This window comes from Xyrauchen texanus, chromosome 2 (genome assembly GCF_025860055.1).
Source record: "Xyrauchen texanus isolate HMW12.3.18 chromosome 2, RBS_HiC_50CHRs, whole genome shotgun sequence".
Taxonomy (NCBI): domain Eukaryota; kingdom Metazoa; phylum Chordata; class Actinopteri; order Cypriniformes; family Catostomidae; genus Xyrauchen; species Xyrauchen texanus.
Window position 1 is genome coordinate 40586066 of NC_068277.1, and position 21441 is coordinate 40607506.

General features: G+C 35.8%; 1 pseudogene; it reads right to left on the reverse strand.

Moving 5' to 3' along the window:
• Positions 1 to 6776: 6776 nt before the first annotated feature.
• Positions 6777 to 18231, reverse strand: LOC127655350 (MAM and LDL-receptor class A domain-containing protein 1-like; annotated as a pseudogene).
• Positions 18232 to 21441: the final 3210 nt, after the last annotated feature.

Here is a 21441-nt window from a genome sequence, read left to right on the forward strand (position 1 = left end):
CAGCATGAACTGGCAAATCTGGTGCAGTCCATGAGGAGGAGATGCACTGCAGTACTTAATGCAGCTGGTGGCCACATCAGATACTGACTGTTAATTTTGACCCCCCATTTTGTTCAGGGACACGTTATTCCATTTCTGTTAGTCACATAGTGTATGTGTGTGTCAGTGTGTGCGTGTGTGTGTGTGTGTTTATAATTGTGTATGTTACAGTATATGTATACGGTGGCAATAAAAAGTATATGAACCCTTTGGAATAAGCTGGTTTTCAAGATCATAAAATGTTGTTTAAAAAAGTTAGATGAAGAAAGTGTCACACAGCAGGACACTGATGACAATACTTAAAATTTCATGTCAATTACTTACATAACTATGTATAAATGTTTATTTATTTTATCAGGCATGAGCATAATTCAGCAAGCCACACTTCAGCTCCCAGTAATTCTTTGCAGTATGAATAAATGTAAATGACTATGTACCGCTCATAGCTTTACTGTTTCAGGGCTCCAGACAGATGTGACCAAAAATAATTGATTGCGAAAATAATTTAAAACTGTCAGGTTGTGTGTGTTCATTTGAGGTTTTGTCAGATATCTTGTGAGTTACTGAATACATCTTTAGAGCACCAGCGTGTCTCACGCTGCTTTTCACCTGTTCCGTTTCTGACATGCTCGCTGCTCCTCACGCAACAACAAACCCAGTGTGAGACAGGTGTGAACAAATTACTCTTCTGAAGCTGATTTTTTCATGAATCACCCGAAAAGAACTGAGGGGCTCAGGTTAGCAGTTTGAATCAGATTCACTTTCTCAGCGAATCAGCCGGCAGTGACCACACAACTGGGAGTGCAGACATTTCAATATAAGTTTCCCAAGTGTATTTCGGACTTCTTTATAATTTCAAGTCCTGTATTATGTACCATTTTTTTCTCCTGGTAATTATTGATCGGGATTGGAGTAGCACAATAAACTGCATCTGGGATTTCATTCAATTTTCACTATTGTAGTCTCTGTGTCTGGGCCATCTGGAAACAGTAAAGAAAAACTAAGGCCAAATTTAAAACAATTTATATTATTTATTTATATACATAATCAGGTTTTTGACACAGGACAATAGACCTTTTTACAGACTGTGATGATGTGTTTCCGCCTTTTTTAGCAAGGTAAAACTTTTTTATATGATCATTTTTTAAAATATTGTATAAGTCTATAACATTATGCTTTGTGTTATATTACCCTGGAATTAGTTTTAAAAAATGAATTACCACAGCTGCGAAGGGGTTTCTATTACAGCTGCTGTGACAGTGACAGTAAATTTGGCATCATCTCCCACTCCATCTTAATCCACTGCTCTCTATTTTTTATTTTTTTCTGTAATTCTAGATTTTTTCTTTTGCTCTTAGAGCAAATTGGTAAATGAAAAAAAGATTTGCTGTGGTCTCCCATTCACCGCTGTCAAAGTTTATCCTGCAATCGTTTACTTCCACGTTCCAAAACCCGGAGTGTGAAAAAAGTAAATTGAAGGACTTGTACACAACTATTACACAAGGTGCAAACATTAATTGATGCTCAATAAGGCACACCACTACATGCAAACTATACTTTATGTAAATATCTGTAATGTAGATTCTGAAGAGCAGTCCTAATTTCATTGCTCTAAAGAGCTTTTTCCCCCACACAGGTCCCTACCCTGATTACCCTTGATGTGCTATTTAAAAAACAAATATTGATAAAAACAATTAAAAGGATGTTCAGTGTTGATAGACAAGCCAATTGATTATGCATTATAGAGTAGCATTGTTGTCCCACAGCATGTCTGTTTGAGGAAAAGCATCATTTGTGAAAAGTGTACCTGGAAGTAAAAAAGGAGTGAACTCTGTCTCAAAGCTTCTGCTGAGAAGGCTATGTCATCAAGCCAGATGTGAACTAAAGGATTGATGCCCACCTTGCCACTCTGCTCCAGTGAGGTTGAGTAAGAGCGAGTGGTTGTAGATTGTATTCATGTACACATTCAGAGTGACAATGCCCTCACCATACATGTGGATGTAAAAGACCATCTTGGAAAGCAGACAAAGACAAGACCATTCGATTTATTTTGCAACAAGTTTTAAATGTATTAATTTTACTACAGTATTTTCAACTGTATCCTACAGCCACTGCTGAACAAGTGCAATTAGGGGTCAGCCGATATGTTTTGTTTTAATGGCCAATGCCGATATCCATAGAGCAGGGTGGCAGATAGGCTGAAATAATGCAGACATATCACACAATTTAATATAGTAAATAACATGTACATAAAATTGCCCAAAAAATATTTCCTTTTATTCAGCACTATATTTATTCAACATTTCACACAAAACTTCACCTTTGTAAAACGAATAATAATACAAAAAATAATAGGTAAAACTAAATAAGATTGTGGCTGTATTAATGCAAAAAAACCCTTTATTAACATTATCAGAGGACCTCAGGAAAGATAATAAAACTATTTTAAAAAACAGCATTTCATGACCCCTTTAAATAAAAAATGAAATGGTCAAAACGTAAACAGACGCTGATAGCTTTGCTTACACAGCCCAGATCGCCTGCTTAGAGCATCACGGACTGACCTTCATGCAACATTCGTGAGGCAGAGGAACAGGGTTTTGATCCAGACAGATAGAACACGTGCCTCAACAATATTTGCTCTGGATTTGCACAAGTTTTGTGAACAATACGGACTTTGATAGGTAATTTACATGTCTCGGGTGGATCCTTTATATGCAAGTAGGCGATTCTCTGCTTCGTCATGCTTAAGAAACAAATTGGTCAAAGCAAAAATGTATCGACCAATACCAGTCCTTTCTACTTCAGACCAATTTCGGCTATAATACAAGGTACCCTTCTGTTCTGTCAATACCAGTCAAACACTGTCAATGTAATGTCTCTCTGTCAAAAGTTGTTAAATAGAAAGCAGAGAATTTAGCAAGAACATGATTCCTCTTTTAATTATTCATTTAGCTTGTTATGGTGTCTGATGTTATTCTTTCTTTTTCTGTTCCTGTGTAAATGATTCCTGTCAGTGTGTGACTGACTGGCAAGTTAGTGGAATAGTCTGGCCTCAAGATCATTTTGTGATTCTATTGTGCATCAAATTGTGCGCAAACACACACACGTGCGCGCATGCACACACACACACACACACACACACGTTGGTACTCCTATCATTATGAGGACTCTCCATAGACATAATGATTTTTATACTGTACAAACTGTCTATTCTATCCACTATTCCTACCCCTAAACCTAACCCTCACAAAAAACTTTCTGCATTTTCACATTTTCAAAAAAACATTGTTTAATATGTTTTTTAAGCCGTTTGAATTACGGGGACACTAGGGATGCCCTCATAAACCACCTTTATAGCATAATACTTGTAACTACTAGTGTATAATAATAAAAAAATCCTCTTAAACCACCAAACCCCCCAAATAAATCAGCTGCTTTTACTGATTAAAGCATAAAAGACACAATCATAAAACCAGCAAAACAATTCTTGTGACGGATTGATGCAAGTCAAACGAGAGGAGAATGGAAAAACAAGTCTCCACTGGCTCATTATGGCAGACACATATACACACAAAAAGTCTGTCAAGTTAATGGATTTCCAGAAACATGATTGTCTTCATTCATCACACCCAAACAGATCCAAGCTGAGCAAAGTGCTGTAGAGCCTAGATCTCTATCACACAGAGACTCTCATTGTGTCTTTATGTGTATGTGACTGGTTTGCAGTGTGGCACTTACAATGGGATAAATGGGGCTAATTTGTAATCGTTTCAAAAGTATAGCCACAAGACGTAAACAATATGAGTGTAAACATTATTTTAGTGTGATAAAATCACTTACTAACCTTTTCTGTGTAAAGTTATAGCCAATTTTACAAATGCATTGCCATGAAGATGCAACACCATAAAACCATAAAAAACCTACAATTTAAACAACTTAACAACTCAAATAATACAGTTTTAACGGAAGAATTAATGGGAAGTGCTTTTATAAAATTATACGCTTCACATTTCTGCCTTTAAATTGGCCCCATTTACTTCCATTGTAAGTGCCTCACTGTCACTTTGTGTGGTGTAAACAACATAATGCCATAAATGCTGTTGACTGAGCTCAACTTGTATTAAACTCAGAATATTCCTTGAATTATTGCTAAGTGTCATTAAAGATGTATTCATATTTATATGTGAGTTTACACAGATACATAAGTCAACTCCCAAACATTTGGAGTTGCAAAGCAGCCAAATAGTCAATTCCCAAATTGCAAGGACAATAGTCACAAAACTGCTAAATTATGTGACAAGAGGAAAAAATAGTGGAAAAAAAATCAATACACTCTCACAGTGAAATCGTAAGGTTTCATATGACTTTTCCAAATTTGGCTAATTTGTATTACTTTTTTACAGCCAATGATGTCACTGGATATATTTTCCATCTAATATGCAACAATTATTTGCTTCTGTCACACACAACAGCTTCCAATCATGTTTACACACTCTACTGATCGATTAAGATCGATTAAGGGGTTTTGGGTAATGGCATAATATTAATAATCACGTCCTTGACACCTTACAAGCAGATTTTGTGCTTCTGCATTACACATCCGGGCATTTGTACGTTATGAAATCGTACAAATGAATATGAACGAAATCATACAAAATAGCCAACTTGTAAAATATGTAAACATTTTCATGAGATCGTGTTGGACAAAATATAGGGGGACATGTTTTGAGGATCATTGGAGACAAGTTTAAGGTCATAGATAGTTGCTAAATCCCATGAAGGCAATACAAATTCTCACTCAATTTAATCTGAACTTCTGTTTCAGAAGAAACATCATTAGTTCACAAATCTGGAATTTATGGCAAGGCTGTCATTTGTAAACCATTTTTATCCAAGGCCAAAACACATATCTTAGTATGAACCCTGGACAAAATCAATAGGCACAGTAATAATCTGAAAAGTCACATTTGCCACAGTTTTCTACAGATTAACAGGATTACATTTGAGGAAAGCCAATGGATGCCTTCAACCCACAATGCCTGTTAAACATGAGGGATCTGTAATCAGCAATAAAATGGAAAACAATCCTTTGGGTATCATTAAGTCTGGTGATTTCTCCACATAGATATATAAATGCAAGTGAGCTCATTTATCAGGATTAGGTGCAATGAGCACATTCATGAACACTAGGATAAATTCAAGCACTTTCCAAAGCCTTCCCAATCACCACATTTAAATAATTCTTTTTAACATAGGAAGTTATAGGAAGTTCATGAGAACAGAAGTTCATGTGTTCCACCTCCCTCATTCCTCAAAGATCTGGAGATTTCTGTTCATGGGGAATAATGCGATATCTCACTACAAACAGTCCAAGACTTGTTTTAAAGTATTTCCAGAAGAACTGATTCTAAAGCTATTCAAAAGGGGGAATAATAATGGAAAGGTCAGATATTTCTTTGTCCATGCCTTAATAAAACATCAACCTTGCTTCCTGGTTACTATTGAAGAAATGACTTTTTCTATATAGGAACGAGTGCAGTCAATTTAAAGACAGTCTTCAAAACTCATCCAAGTCTTCTTTTTTGAAAATTGAAAACTACCAATTGTAAACTTCTACAACAATTTTCCAGACATTTTCTGATACATTAGCACCATAGATGTTAGAGACCTCTTTTTGAAATGGTAAACATCCAATTGCAAACTTCTATAACCAGATTTCAGATATTTTTGGACACATCAGCACCATAGAGACCTCTTTTTTTTTTAATGGAAAACGACCAATTGTAAACTTCCACATCCGATTTCAAGACATTTTTGGATACATTAGCACCACAGATGTAAGAGACCCCTTTTTGAAAATGGAAAACTACCAATTGTAAACTTCTGTAACTGATTTCCAGAAATGTTTGGGTTTATTGGCACCATAGAGGTTAGAGACCTCTTTTTGAAATGGTAAACTTCCAATTACAAATGTCTGCAACTGTATATAAGATATTTTCTGACATTAGCACCATAGATCTTAGAGACCTCTTTTTGAAAATGGAAAACTACCAATTGTAAACATCCACAACCAATTTCCAGAGTCTTTCAGTCTTCCATGACAAATAATGTAGAATATTCTTTCAAAATATAAAGAACAAAGGAATGATTCAAGGTAAAAAAATAAATTAATTAAAAGGCACCTATAAGATGCATCAGTTACTAGGATCTATAAAAGACTATGGAAACATTGTAATATCGGTGCGGTATTTTGGCAAAATCAACGGCTCAATCTCATTGAAATTAGAACATCTAAAATCATCTTACAGCATGTTTAATTATTATTCAAAAATGAGCTTAATTGCTTATTTAAGAAATAATAATTAAATGTTTTTTTCTGAACAACTCATGAGTGTTTTCAAGAATTTCAGCTTTTAATGAGACTTTAATTTTTAAATTAATGAGACTTTTGATTTTTTTCTCAGGACGGTTACACCTCATGACATTTTTTACTTTAAACCCCAGAAAGAAATATAAAAATAACTTTGATCTCAGGAATTAAAAAAAAATCATAATAGAAGAGGTGTATTTAAGTAATTGGTTTGTGTGAATTTGTAATGTATTTTTGAATAATTTCATAGATCTGGACATAAAGATGAGAATCACATCTTTAACCAATATGCAAACCCAATCATAGACTCATAAATGAAATCACAAACACATTACAGAATATGCGTGTACATGGTGTTCTTTTCTTACAGTGTATGGTCATTAGCAGGTCTGTGGTTCAGTTCACCAAGGTGAATAATCTCCCCTTGTTCTGTCTGCCAACGACAGGTATGAAGAGGAAAAGGAATGGCTGGGTTACTCAAATACCATCCACACAGAGCATCACCTTCGAAATCACAATAATCCTTCATTGAGGAAAGATAACAAACAAATATGAGATGAGATAGGATGAGATGAATGGATGAATAGATGGATGGATGGTTGGATGGTTGGATGATGCATACCACAATGCTCTTCATCAGAGCTATCAGAGCAGTTGGCTGTGAAGTCACACACTTGGCTAAGGCTCACACACTCTCTTGTAGCTGTACACACAAACTGTCAATAGGGGCAGCTATGAGGGGGTGCTGTTGACAAGGTGAGCAAAGGGGCAGCGGTGCAGCGGTGCTGGGCTGTTGTTGTTATTTTTTCTATTGTTTTTATTATACTAAGCTAATATTTGATATCCTCAAAACCAAAGGATTTCTACCTTTCAGGACTTGTGCCCCGCTCTGTTTGTCTAAGCTCACGTCACCGCACCACTCTCACCTCAAACCAAAATCCATTGAAGAAATGCGTACTAACACCCTTGACATACTAATTAAATCATATAAGTATGATAATGAAAACTAAACATATACCGCTACATGAAATATTTAAACCTTACCGTATTCAGTGTGACGTTTGAGCCTGTTTATGAATGCACATCACACCGGTCCATGGCTCTGTACCCGAATGTACTGTTCTGTACTTGCTTTTGTTGCAAGTATGAAAATGTGGCTTCGCTCAGTGGTTTGGCTGGTCATTGTTAGTTTTGGTTTGTCAACCCCGACTATGCACAGCAGAGGTCAACCGGCTTATCTTTGAAAATCTAGTGTTTGGTTTTGTCCTTTTAGTTTCCAGTTCATGCCATTTACAAGCACTTCAAAACATACAACACATGTGGATGCTGTTCATTATTTAGCATGGCACACGTGAATCTCTATTTTATGTACTGTTTATACTTCAGTCATTTTGTCCAATATTTTTTGTTTCACATGTGTGTATACCCAAAACCCTAGTTTTGTTTTGCTTGTGGCTGAATCAGTGTTTTTGAACTAATCGTTTAAGTGAATGACTCATTCTCATTCACTTCCATTGTTTTGGTTGTGATTGTGTTTATTAACAAATCAGTTGAATCTGATCACTCGTAAGACAAAGAAGATGCTCATTTGTTGCCACCTACAGCTGTAAACTGTAATCTAAAATAAAGGTGACTGAACAAATGTTTTTGGTGAACGAATTCAAAAGACTCGACTTATTGGGATAAATCAAAATCCTCACCACTATAAATCACCAAATACAAACTTTATATTCTATCCCCTAAACCTAACCCTACCCCTAAACCTAACCCTCACAGAAAACTTTCTGCATTTTTACATTTTCAAAAATGAAAATGATTTATAAGATGTTTTCCTCATGGGGACCGACAAAATGTCCCCACAAGGTCAAGAATTTCGGGTTTTATTATCCTTATGGGGACATTTGGTCCCCACAAAGTGATAAATACACACTCACACACACACACACACACACACACACACACACACACACACACACACACACACACACACACACACACACACGCACACACAAATAAATAATGAAATAGGCCAAATGCTGTCAATTAAGCTTAACTTGTATTGAACCTGGAATATTCTTTAAAGAACATAATTGTATCTTAAGTAGGTTTGTTTATTATGCAACCATCAATAGCATGTCATTGTTATTTCACCTTCATGTGGCTGACGCCCAAAGAAATCTATAGAAAAATCTCCTCTGAAGTCGTCATTCGTGCATTATCAACAGAGTGTGAGCATGTGTGCATTTAAAGCTGGATTATGTACAGCTGAAGTTACAAGTTTGCATACACCTTAGTCAAATACAGGTGCTTCACAATTCCTGACATTTAATCATAGATGACATTCCCTGTCTTAGGTCAGTTAGGATCACTACTTTATTTTAATGTGTAATGTCAGAATAATAGTAGAGATAATTATTGATTTCAGTTTTTATCACATTTCTTCACATTCCCAGTGGGACAGAAGTTTACATACACTTTGTTAGTATTTAGTAGCATTGCTTTTAAATTGTTTAACTTGTGGGTCTAGCCAACTAGCCTTCCACAAGCTTCTCACAATAAGTTGCTGGAATTTTTGCCCATTCCTCCAGACAGAACTGGTGTAAGTTTTGTAGACCTCCTTTCTCGCACAAGCTTTTTCAGTTCAGCCCACTAATTTTCTATCGGATTGAGGTCAGGGCTTTGTGATGGCCACTCCAATACCTTGACTTTGTTGTCCTTAAGCCATTTTGACACAACTTTGGAGGTATGCTTGGGGTCATTGTCCATTTGGAAGACCCATTTACGATGAGCTTTAACTTCCTGGATGATGTCTTGAGATGTTGCTTCAATAAATGCACAGAATTTTTCCTTCCTCATGACACCATTTATTTTATGAAGTGCACCAGTCCCTCCTGCAGCAAAGCATCCCCACAACATGATACTGCCACCCCCTTGCTTCACGAGGACATTTCTTCAAAAAGTAAGATCTTTGTCCCCTTTGTCTGGCTTTTTTATGGTGGTTTTGGAGCAGTGGCTTTTACCTTGCCAAGCAGCCTTTCATGTTACGTCAATATAGGTCTCAATTTACTGTGGATATAAATACTTGTCTACCTGTTTCCTCCAGCATCTTCACAAGGTCCTTTGCTGTTGTTCTGGAATTGATTTTCCCTTTTTGCACCATCTCTAGTAGACGGAATGCATCTCCTTCCTGAGCGGTATGATTGCATACTATTGTATGTACAGATGAACGTGGTACCTTCAGGCATTTGGAAATTGCTCCAAAGATGAATCAGACTTGTGGAGGTCAACATTTTTTTTTATTTTCCCATGATGTAAAGAAAAGAGACACTGAGTTTGAAGGTAGGCCTTAAAATACATCCACCGGTACACCTCCTATTAGAAGCTAATTTTCCAAGCTGGTTAAAAGCACAGTTAACTTAGTGTATGTAAACTTCTGACCCACTTGAATTGTGATATAGTCCGTTAGAAGAAAAAAAGACTTTCCAAAACTATAGTTTGCTAATATGAAATCTGTGGAGTGGATAAAAAATGAGTTTTAATGACTTCAGCCTAAATGTATGTAAACTTCTGACTTCAACTGTACCTTTAGCGCAGTCAGTCAACTACAAAGGATTCAGCACATAAGCACATTATTACCCCCATTGGGGCCTTTCATTTCAGTATCCATACTTCAATAACTCATAACCTGAAACCTCAATAACAATAACCTGAAAGTGGTGAGAACTAATGATCTGCAATATCTTTCTTTGCCAGAAGTTGCCATAGTGAACTCACAACAAGTTGCCCCGTCTACTGTTACGGGTAACGCATGTACACAGCCAACCGCAACACATGAGATACTGGAATCTAAAAACGCAGGGTGGCTTGGTTCAGGACCTCTGCAAAGAGTTGGGAGAAAATGTTGAGTATTAAGTAAACAGTAGTGTCTTTGATCTTTTGTGGGATTAAAGATTCAATGTAGAGGAAGTGTCCATTCACATTGGCTCGTGTGTGGTCCTTCAATGGGCCTGAGGTGAAAGTGGAAGTGGGTCCTTGGATTCGAGTCCAATCAAAAATGTCCTCCTCATGATCCTGAGTCCAGCTACACAGGCCTTCCTCAAAGTCACACATTAACTCTGAAGCTGAAAGAATAAAACGATGATCGCCAAAAAGAGATTGCTAAAGTAAAAATTACCATACTATATATAAAGACATGTGTGTGTAGTATATACTAAGAATACTCATTGACAATTTAAAACTCTATTAATAATACTGACAGCAGTTTTCCTCGTCTGTTCCATCTCCACAGTCATTGATCAGGTCACAGATCTGGAAATAGTTTACACATGCTTAGCTCCAGCCACAGTGAAATTGACCAGGATTGGGGCACATTTCCACTGCCTTTGGCAATGAGCAGTTGTGGAACATAATATCATCTAAGGCGGAGACTCCTTCACACACGCCCAGACTCAGCTTTGCAATTGAGAGCTGGAAAGGCCTGGTCTGCCTTCCAACCTGCACAATTACTTGGTGCCATAGGTTGCCTTGGTTATAGAGTGTTCGCCAAAATATAGTAACGCTGTCTAAGCCATCAGTTGTTAAGTACATTTCAGCTGCACCAACGGACTGGCCAGAATTATAGTGCCTGTAAGCATAACAAATCACTATTAAAATGTGAACATTGAATGTAATGAACTGTGTGTTCACAAGCTACAATCTTTATGAATGTGTACATAGAGCAGTGAAGAATACTGATTAAATTGTACTGTGCAAAACTCTTTTCACTAAGATTAGAAACAGGTAATGTTCAAGCTTTTAATTACCAGGCAAATTCTTTACATCCATTCATCCTTACCAGAAGGTCATGATGCAGTCTGAACCTGATAGCTGGAATGTAGGACTCTATCGCGGCACAGCATGTTGGGACAAACTGCTGCTGTTCTTAAAAATGAACATGAAGTGACCTTAAAGAGAGAAAAACAATGTAAAACAATAAAAGGGGTTTAGAGAAACCTGAAAGTCTAATATGATATTAGTATATTATTTTAAGGGGAGTTTTAACAGTATTACTGTATACTCCTCCTGAATGCATTATTGTACCACCACACATCATGATAATGTGAATGTGTGACAGATGTTGACTAGATTTGACGAGTCTAAGTGGTTGTACAAAAATGTGCAGCACTCAACGTGTTCGGGTCAAATTTGACCCGCCATAAGAAATGAATGTGAGAGACAATAAAAAAAAAAAAAATTTTTTATTTGTCAAATAAAATCAATCAATCTCCCAAAATGTAGAACAAACACTCACAAAAATAAAATAGTGACACTAATACACATTCACAATGCAGTACATGTAGACATACAGACACACAGACACACACAGGTTTATTTAATTATAATACTGAAGACATCTAATAGATTCCATTGGTTTCATTTCAGGCTAATGGTATTTTATATTTCCTAAATCTAAACCTAAACATCACACAACCCTGAGCACATAACTAGATTTGAAGATCAACATCATCTGAAAAATGTAGGAGCCTTTTTTCTATATTATTGTTATTATTATTATTTTTTATTACAGTAATGAGGACATTTGGCCCTCACGAGTGTAGACAAACCTATCTACATATGCCAAACATACCATAGAGGTCTAAGTCTGAGTCTGACCCCTGTGTGATAAAGTTCACCTCTCTCATCAACAAGGCATTTCCGTCCACAGAACTGCCGCTCACTGGATGTTTTTTGTTTTAGATATCATTCAGAGTAAATTCTAGAGATGTGTGTGAAAATCCCAGGAGATCAACAGTTACAGAAATACTCAAACCTGACAACAACAATCATCCACACGATTATCTAATCAGCCAATCGTGTGGCAGCAGTGCATTGCATAAAATCATGCAGATACGGATCTCCTGGGATTTTCACACACAACAGTCTCTAGAATTTACTCAGAATGGTACAAAAAACATCCAGTGAGCGGCAGTTCTGCAGAAGGAAACGCCTTGTTGATAAGAGAGGTCAACAGTGAATGGCCAGACTGGTTTGAACTGACAAAGTCTACAGTAACTCAGATAACCGCTCTGTACAATTGAACGGGTTGGCGCTGATTTGGTGGCACGAGGGGGACCTACACAATATTAGGCAGGTGGTTTTAATGTTGTTGCTGACTGGTGTAAATATGTAAAATATATATATATATATATATATATATATATATATATATATATATATATATATACACACACACACACACATCTACTGGTATTATCAGAAATCAAGCAAATTTGTTACAACATTGGGTCAGTAAAGATCAGCCAATGAATGGAGCACTAAGGCCATCTACCATTTATTATTGTTATTTCATGTAATTGTTATTTTATTCTTGCAAATGTGTGAGATATTTAATTATTTTAAATATTTTTTAATTTTCTGATAGTTAGTAATTTAGAGGTAAATAAGGTAAAAAAAAAAATTACAATTAAATCTCCCAAAAATGCATAACTGTAGTGTTTTTTACTTTCATAAATAAGAGGGGGGTTAGTGCTCTTAAAAATACATTACATTTCTTCAAAGAAAAATAATGTGAAATGTTTAGAATTATGATTTGACTGTTGATTTGGTTTCTATTATTTTGTAGTTTCAAAACGTTTTAGACTGACAGAAAGTAAAATAAATGTGAGACAAAAGCATTTCATGATTTAAGCAATCTGTGTTTATACTGAGCAAGCTCATGCCAACCACATGAGTCACACTCAAAGTCACACTGTGCCACTGAAAGCCAAATGAACAAATTAAGGGATTCTCACAAGGCAAGTTAAACTGAAGAAACTATGTGGAATTTTTAACAAACATTCAATCAGGCATTTGTGACTATGCTCACAAGAGTTGCCTTCACCCTCTCCGCTGTTGCAGTCTGAAGAAAAGTCACATATTTTCACCCCATCCACACATTCATTGGCACCACAGTGAAACTGATAAGGATGACAATGGTTTGGAGGAGGTGAATTGATTTTATTCTCTAAAGATAAAAATAAAACCAGCATACTTTTGCAATTTTATATTTTTTTATTTCACAGAAAAGGTAAGTAAAATATTAGAAGATTTAAGATAGGACTCATAAACTGGAGAGCTGCTTTCTACATTATTACTACTAAAACAGGGCATGTGGTTCTGATTATGAGCACATTATTATGATTAATCTGACTTGCCAGGGTACTACTAAAATAAATCACAATATTCTGGCACGCACGCACGCACACACACACACACACACACACACACACACACACACACACACACACGCACACACACACACACACACACACACACACACACACACACACACACACACACACACACACACACACACACATGTTGGTCTACCTATCATTATGAGGACTTTCCATAGACATAATGACTTTTATACTGTACAAACTATAGATTCTATCCTCTAAACCTAACACAACCCCTAAACCTAACCCTCACAGAAAACTTTCTGCATTTTTAAATTTTCAATAAAACATTGTTTAGTATGATTTTTAAGCGATTTGAATTATGGGGACACTAGAAATGTCCTCATAAATCACATTTATAGCATAATACCCTTGTAATTACTAATTTGTAACTTACAAAATTGTCCTCGTGAATCACAAAAACACGCGCGCACACACACACACACACACACACACACACACACACACACACACACACGTTGGTGCGGCTATCATTATGAGGACTCTCACTTGTAGGTGTGCATCTATGGTGGAAAATAAACCATGATTTGGTTTTCTTGCTAATAGTTAAGGACATTTTTGTGATAAATGTGTAAAAAACTTACTGACTAACTGCAAAGCCGTAAGTCTCAAAATATTGATCTATAAAATGTTTGGAGGATAATAAAATTGCACCATGATTTTGTCATGGCCCGGATGTCTCTCACTCTTTCTATCTTGGTTTAACTGTAAATTAGAAAGTTGCTGCGGATCCCTTCGGGCTATCACCATGTCCCCCATGTGTAAATGTATTATAGACCTTATTTACAGCTTTATATTTCCAGATTTCTCTTGAGCCAAGCTATGCACTTATACAGTATATTCTTCATAAATTGCATCAAAGTGAGCATTGCAGTGTTCACCACACCACACTCAACTTCATCTTTTCCTGTACAATCAGCAACATGCTCCAATCATAGACATCTGAAGCACTGCAGGAGGAACATTCAAACTGGGTAAGCATTTAATCAAGTTTACAATATCACGAAAACAGCTCTTAAACTGCAGGAAAGAAGTCTGATATGGCCAAACATTTATTTGATAGCACATTGGAATGAAAATGGCATCCTGCATCTTATTTCACTTTTAAATTTAAATTGTTCTGTTCCAAAATCAGACTGTCAGAGTGATGACAATTTGATTTGCAAATGCACAAAGGTACATGAGTCATTTCCAATGAATATAAAAGGTCATCCCAGTGCTGCAATAATACATTTTTGGAACTGATGTTTTGTGAATGTACAGAAGTGTGTGTGTGTATCTGTGCATTAGTTTTCACCCACCTATAACTCACTCAAAAAGTATTTTAGCCTATTTTTAAGAAATGGATACATCTTAAAAATAGGCAAAAATATTTATTTGAGTCACACATCCTTGGCTGAAGGACAAGTTATTGATCACAAAAACTTCATATGGATCACTGCTGTTGAATATCAATCCTCTAATCACCACCTGTAGGTGCACATTACTTTTAGATGAAAAGTTTTTCTGCAATAACTATAAAACTAGAAAAAGGATATGCCTTCTTCATGGGTTGTGCAAAATCTAAATCTACCCAAACTTGAAACAGTGCAGATAGTTTTAGCAAGAAAGGGCCCTCTAGGCAATACTACGCCCTATTCCCACTTGTATAATGTGCATTGTGCATAAGGTAAAGCACATAAGCACCATTATTTGTGGTGATGTGACAAAGTGTTTTGACCTGACATGCACTCACATACCTTAAACTCCTCTCTGCTGTTTAATATCACTTCTGATCGCATCCAGGGATAGGAGTATGAATCGGGATTTGAGGTGGACTGAAACCAAATCTCTTGTGGCTCTCCCAAAGATTTTGACTGTATCAGAACCTGCAAAGCCCATTTCAGCAGCCGAATATGATGGTAGAAGGTTAGCTGTTCAGAGGGACTGTTCATAAGACAAGGAGACGGAAAATGTGAATCAGTTAGTTTAGATTAGTTTAGTTTATTTTAGTTTAGTTTAAGTAAGTTAATAAACAAACTAAAATGTCAAGCACTCAGAAGACAATATTACAGTATTTGAATGAAGGACACAAGTGCATTGCTGGCTTAATTACACATTTTAAGCTCTACAGCACACGCAACACCAGACATTTGTTCTCTGAAACATTAAAGATATTCAGTGGCTGGGTAGGAGTGACAAATTTAAAGGGATATTTAATGAAAATTCCCTCAACCTTTACTCGCCCGCATGCCATCCCAGATGTGTATGACTTTCTTTTTTTTGTTGAACACAAACAAGGATTTTTAGAAGAATATTTCTACTCTGAAGATCCATACAGTGTGTGAATGGAGATCAGATATTTCAGTCTCCAAAAAAGTAAATAAAGGCCCCTTAAAAGTAAGCCATATGACTCCAGTGTTTAAATTCATATCTTCAGAAGCACTATGATAAGTGTGGGTGGGAAACAAATCAATATTCAAAATTAAAATCCTTTTTAATATAAATCTCCACTTTCATTTTCAATTTCAGAATGTGAAAGTGAAAGTGGAGATTTTTATTAAAAAGGACTTTAATATTGATTTGTTTCCCATCCACACTTATCATAAAAACATATATTAAACCATCGTATGGATTACTTTTATTACTTTATGTGATTTTTGGAGCTTGAAAGATCTGGTCACCACTCACTTGCATTGTATGCACCAACAGAGCTGAGCTATTCTTCTGAAAATTTTGCTTGTGTTCTGCAGAAGAAAGAAAGTCAAACACATCTGGGATGGCATGAGGGTGAGTAAATGATGACAGAATTATAATTTTTTGGTGAAATATTCCTTTATTGTTGAAAGCATCTCATACGCAAAGGCTTTCTTTTGTAAAGTGAGATAACTTTATAATGTTTCTTATGGATCAGTTCACTGTCATCTGAACAGGAAAGCACACAAAGTGAACTAGTTGATGTTGAACAACTATTGATGTGAACAACACACACTAAAAAGTTTAAATGTGATGTTTTTACCATAAGGAACTATTTTCCCCTCAACTCACCCTTAAAATTAATTTCCTTGGTGTACTCAGTGTACTCAGTGTTGTCAGGTTGATTTAATCATATTAAATGTTATTTTTTGACTTGAATATACAAGATAATTTAGATGTTGCAACATGAAGCATATTTTTTGGCTGACAAAGCTTGTTTTTTGTTTTCTTTACAGTGCAGAGGGTCTGAAAACATACTGTAGATCACAGTGAGCATATGTACTTCCCACTGTGCTATGGCTCTGACAGCCCATGCATAATTCTTTGCTGTCAATAAGAGTGTGTAGCTCTGGCTCAGTTGATAAGTGCTCTACACCCATAATCGAGGGCTTGCTTAGTGAATAACCATTACAAGGTCCATAGAGCCCTTGAGCATAGCACTTAACAACAAGCTGCTGCTGCTTGAATGCTACATTATTGAAATCCCTTGTGTTGTGTTGGATGATTAATAAATTAATAATAAAGGGGTTAAACTTTATTTTAGTGTCCTTGTTACAGTCTAAATACACAAGTACTAATTAATATGAATTAATAACATGTATTTACTGTACTATAGGTTTAGAGTTTGAATAATTTACTGTTATTACAATAGTAAACACATGCAATATGTATAATACATTCATAGTTAGTTCATGTTAACTAATGTTAACAGATAGAACCATATTGTACAGAGTTACCTTTATTTGTAATAATAGTTCCAACTATAAATTCTGATTGGACGAGCAACACATTCCATATTAATGTGTCAATTTGCTATGCTGCTTGGCAACACTAACTCATAGTGGTAGGGTAATTAACTATATTATCTGGTGGATAGTTATTATTAATGATAATTGTAACATTATTATTTATTGAAAATCGGTGTGTTTTATCATATTGGTGTTACCATGGTTTTATTAAAGCATTAAGCCACTTGAGTACATGTGTTAATGTGATTACCATGGGTGACAGGGTTTTAGTGGACGGTTTTCTGTCTCTCATGGGTTTTTGATTAAATAAAGAGCTCCTATGCAAAATTCCAGCATATTATTTCACATATATTCCAGAAATTTGCATTTTGATTGCTTGCTCTTTTTTGCCTGGTTCAGCAATTAATTTTCAACGTGGTTGCTATCAGGATGTAAGAACGAATAAAAAGACAGATAATGAAAAAGGACACAGTAAAATGTTTTGGTAAAAATAGTGGGGAACAGTAGAGATCATAGTATATTTTACTTCACCCTGCAGGATACTGAAGACTGGAAGAGGGGACTGTATATTTCAGCAGTGACTTCTACTCCATTTTCAGACCATAAAAAAAGACAATGAGCTGAGAAAAAAAAGAGGACAGTAAAACTGATATCAACTACTTTTTAATAGATGGTATGCACTACAGATCTATGATGAATTGTTCGACTTAACTGTAACATTTTCTCTCTGGTCTAGTTCTGGACTTGGCCGGAACAAATCTGAGCCTTTAGTCCAAACATGATGTTCGTTTTGATCTTGAAACCCACAGAACCCATTCTGAAAGTCACACCTCACAAACTGGGAGCCGATATGAGAGGTAAACTCACACAAGGACATTACAGTAAATATCAAAATAAATTAAACACTTGTACCTGATATCAATTTAAAGGTGAATTCAGTAACTTTTGTCTTTGTGTCATCTTGGACTTACAGTGACATATAGCAGTTTGGATGCAGCATCATTTAAATAGTTTTCAGTTTCAGATGTCATTGTACAAATGTTTCACAGTCAGCCATGATTACTTTAATCAGTGAGTGAAAGTGTCAAATAACAGGACAGTTACTGAGATTAAGTGAGTTACATTCGGCTGGTCATGTGATTCTAACATGGCTGCCCCCATGTGTGGACCCTCTCCATGTAGAATAAAACAGCTTTTATAACATTACTGAAATGACTGGAGTCTTCATTTTAATGTGAGTGGTTGTGATGTACTACATATAACGCAAAATTACAAGTCATGTCTTTAGGAGTTAAACGTTTTTAACGAGGCAAAAAACTTATGAGTGCACCTTAAAGATCCATTATAGAGACATGTTTGATGATGTAAAGAACATATGTAGCAGCCAACTGACTGAAAAGCTGTTATACATCATAATATAGAGATTCAAGATGAAAAATGCAAAAGAATAAACAGGTCTATACAGAAGAAATTTCATTCTGTTTACATGAACATCAAAAAGTCAAGTAGAAAGATGAAAACGCAAATGGTTAATCTTAGGCATCATTAAAAAGGAACAAAGAGAATGCATTGCCACAGTAATCAACCAATGCTAATACATCAACCTTAAATGATGTCATGTTTCTGCCTTCTAAAAGCCCCATAGAGATTTAATCAGTATATTGTAAAGCCACTGTTGTATGTCATCGATAGACCTCCCAAGAGTACCATTTTATGAGCATTATATCTTTAAGTGCCATAAATCACACTGTTTACCAGTGTTGGGAAAGTTACTGTAAAAAAGTAATGAATTACTAATTACTCTGTCTGAAAAGTTATTGCATTACTTAATACTAATTACTTTGTAAAACCCTTATCAACCTCGACCAGATGAAAAGTACAAGAATAGACATAAAATTGTTCTTTTAATTCTTTCAAATAAATAATATTAAATCAAACAAATTATTAAAGAACTGGCCAAAGAATGTAAGGGGGCTGCACTAAATTAGAAAACATAATTTTTTTTCTCCCAAATTTGGAATGCCCAATTCCCAGTGCACTCCAAGTCCTCGTGGTGGTTTAATGACTCTCAATCCGGGTGGCATAGGACAAATCTCAGTTGCCTCCGTGTCTGAGACCGTCAGCCTGCATATCTTATCGTGTGGCTTTTTGAGCGCATTACCGTGGAGACATAGCATGTGTGGAGGCTTCATGCCATCCACTGTGGCATTCACACGGAACTCACAACGCACCCCACCAAGAGCGAACCACATTATAGTGACCACGAGGAGGTTCCCACATGTGACTCTACCCTCCCTAGCAACCGGGCCAATTTGGTTGCTTAAGAGACCAGGTTGGAGTCACTCAGCATACCCTGGGATTCGAATTTGCGAACTCCAGGGTTGCTAGTCAGTTTCTTTACTCACTGAGCTACCCAGAACCCCAGAAAACATACATTCTAACATTAGATGTTACATTTTTATTTTAAATTCACTATTGTTTTATATAGAATCGTTCTAGAGTCTGTACAGTATTTAACACAATTACGTCAGAAGTAACTGTAATTAAATTACTGAAAAATTAAGAGTATTCCCATAATTAACTTTTGTTTTTCAATGAAAAAGGATTTGAATTACAGCAATGAATTACTCAGTAATGCATTACACCCAACACTGCTGTTTACACATTACAGAATTTAGGAGTATTTAAAAGCATGTTGCCGACAAGAGAGCAAAGAGCTTTGTGTAAGCACAGAAAACAATCATTTTTGCTACGAACAGTCGAACCTCACAGAAGCCCCATCAGCTCAGCCCAAACAGAGTCCAAAAGGACTTATGACTGTTCCCCAATAAGCCTACGTTCTTTCATTATGCATATGCATATGCATATGTGTATCTAATGTCAAAGTGTACGTGAGACTAAAGCCAAACTCCTTGTAATTGGCTAGAGATAAAAACGGCAGTAAAATGTAATCTTTCATGTTAAGTCTAGTGGGGCTATCAATGTGCAATAGAAACCCAAGTTTACAAGCTTGAATTAAACAAACACATTTGAGAACAATTTAACTAAAGTAGTATTAATAGAAATTTGCCATTACATTACTTTGTTTGATTTTCATTCCAGTGAAAGAGGATTGAATGAAATATAAGGTGGTGTGTTATCAGTCAAACATAAGGTGTCATTAGTTCCACACTCTGTCCTGTGACCACTTTACAAATGTTCATTCAGCAATAATTTCATTCTTCATGAATCAATGACTAAAATACAATGTCACATACAGGATTTGCCAACAGAGAATCTCTGCTGGCCAGAATAATTTCCAAATAACCTTCACGCACAAAAGAACATGAAGATAAGAACGAAGAATAAACAAAAATGTTTAAACTAAAGCAAACGTGTTTTTATTGTTTCTATTTTTGAAAAAATAGAAACTGTCCTAAAACTGTCTTTGTTTTCACCTTTTTCAGATTTACAATTGCATCAAACAACTTTATATGATTGTTCATGCATTGTTTAAGCAATAATAGTTTAAGTCAAAATCTAAATCAACAACAATGATGCTGATGAGCTCCACCTCTTATTTCATTGTGATAACTATGCAAGATTTAGGTGAAGAATTAAGGTAAATTTTATTTTTGAATAGAGTAAATTCACCTGCCCATTAATTTTTTCTTACGTGTCACAAAAAACTTCTCAAAACTGCTCATCAAATTTAGTATTCTCTTATATCAACCCCACAGCATTACTACTTTTTACATCCCACTACCTTTTAGCTGTTGTCTAGTTGCATTCAAAAATAATTTTTGATACTTGTTCAATTTACTTAAAATTAAATATAGCAACGCAATTCTAGAACATTTGGCCTCAACTTGATTTCATTGCATTCTATCCATTTAAATTTGTAAAATGGTGGTATACTTAATCCATTTGAGTTGGGACTAAATAAATACTTTTTGTGGTGTTAATGGAGAACTGATGAAAGTGGGCAGGGGATTTCCATTTCACGGCATGCTTTGCATGGGACTCGATAGGGAGATAAAATAGAGAAAAAAAAAATGTTTAAATTATGATATTTTATGTTTTGTTTTCTTGTTTTTTTTTTTTTTGT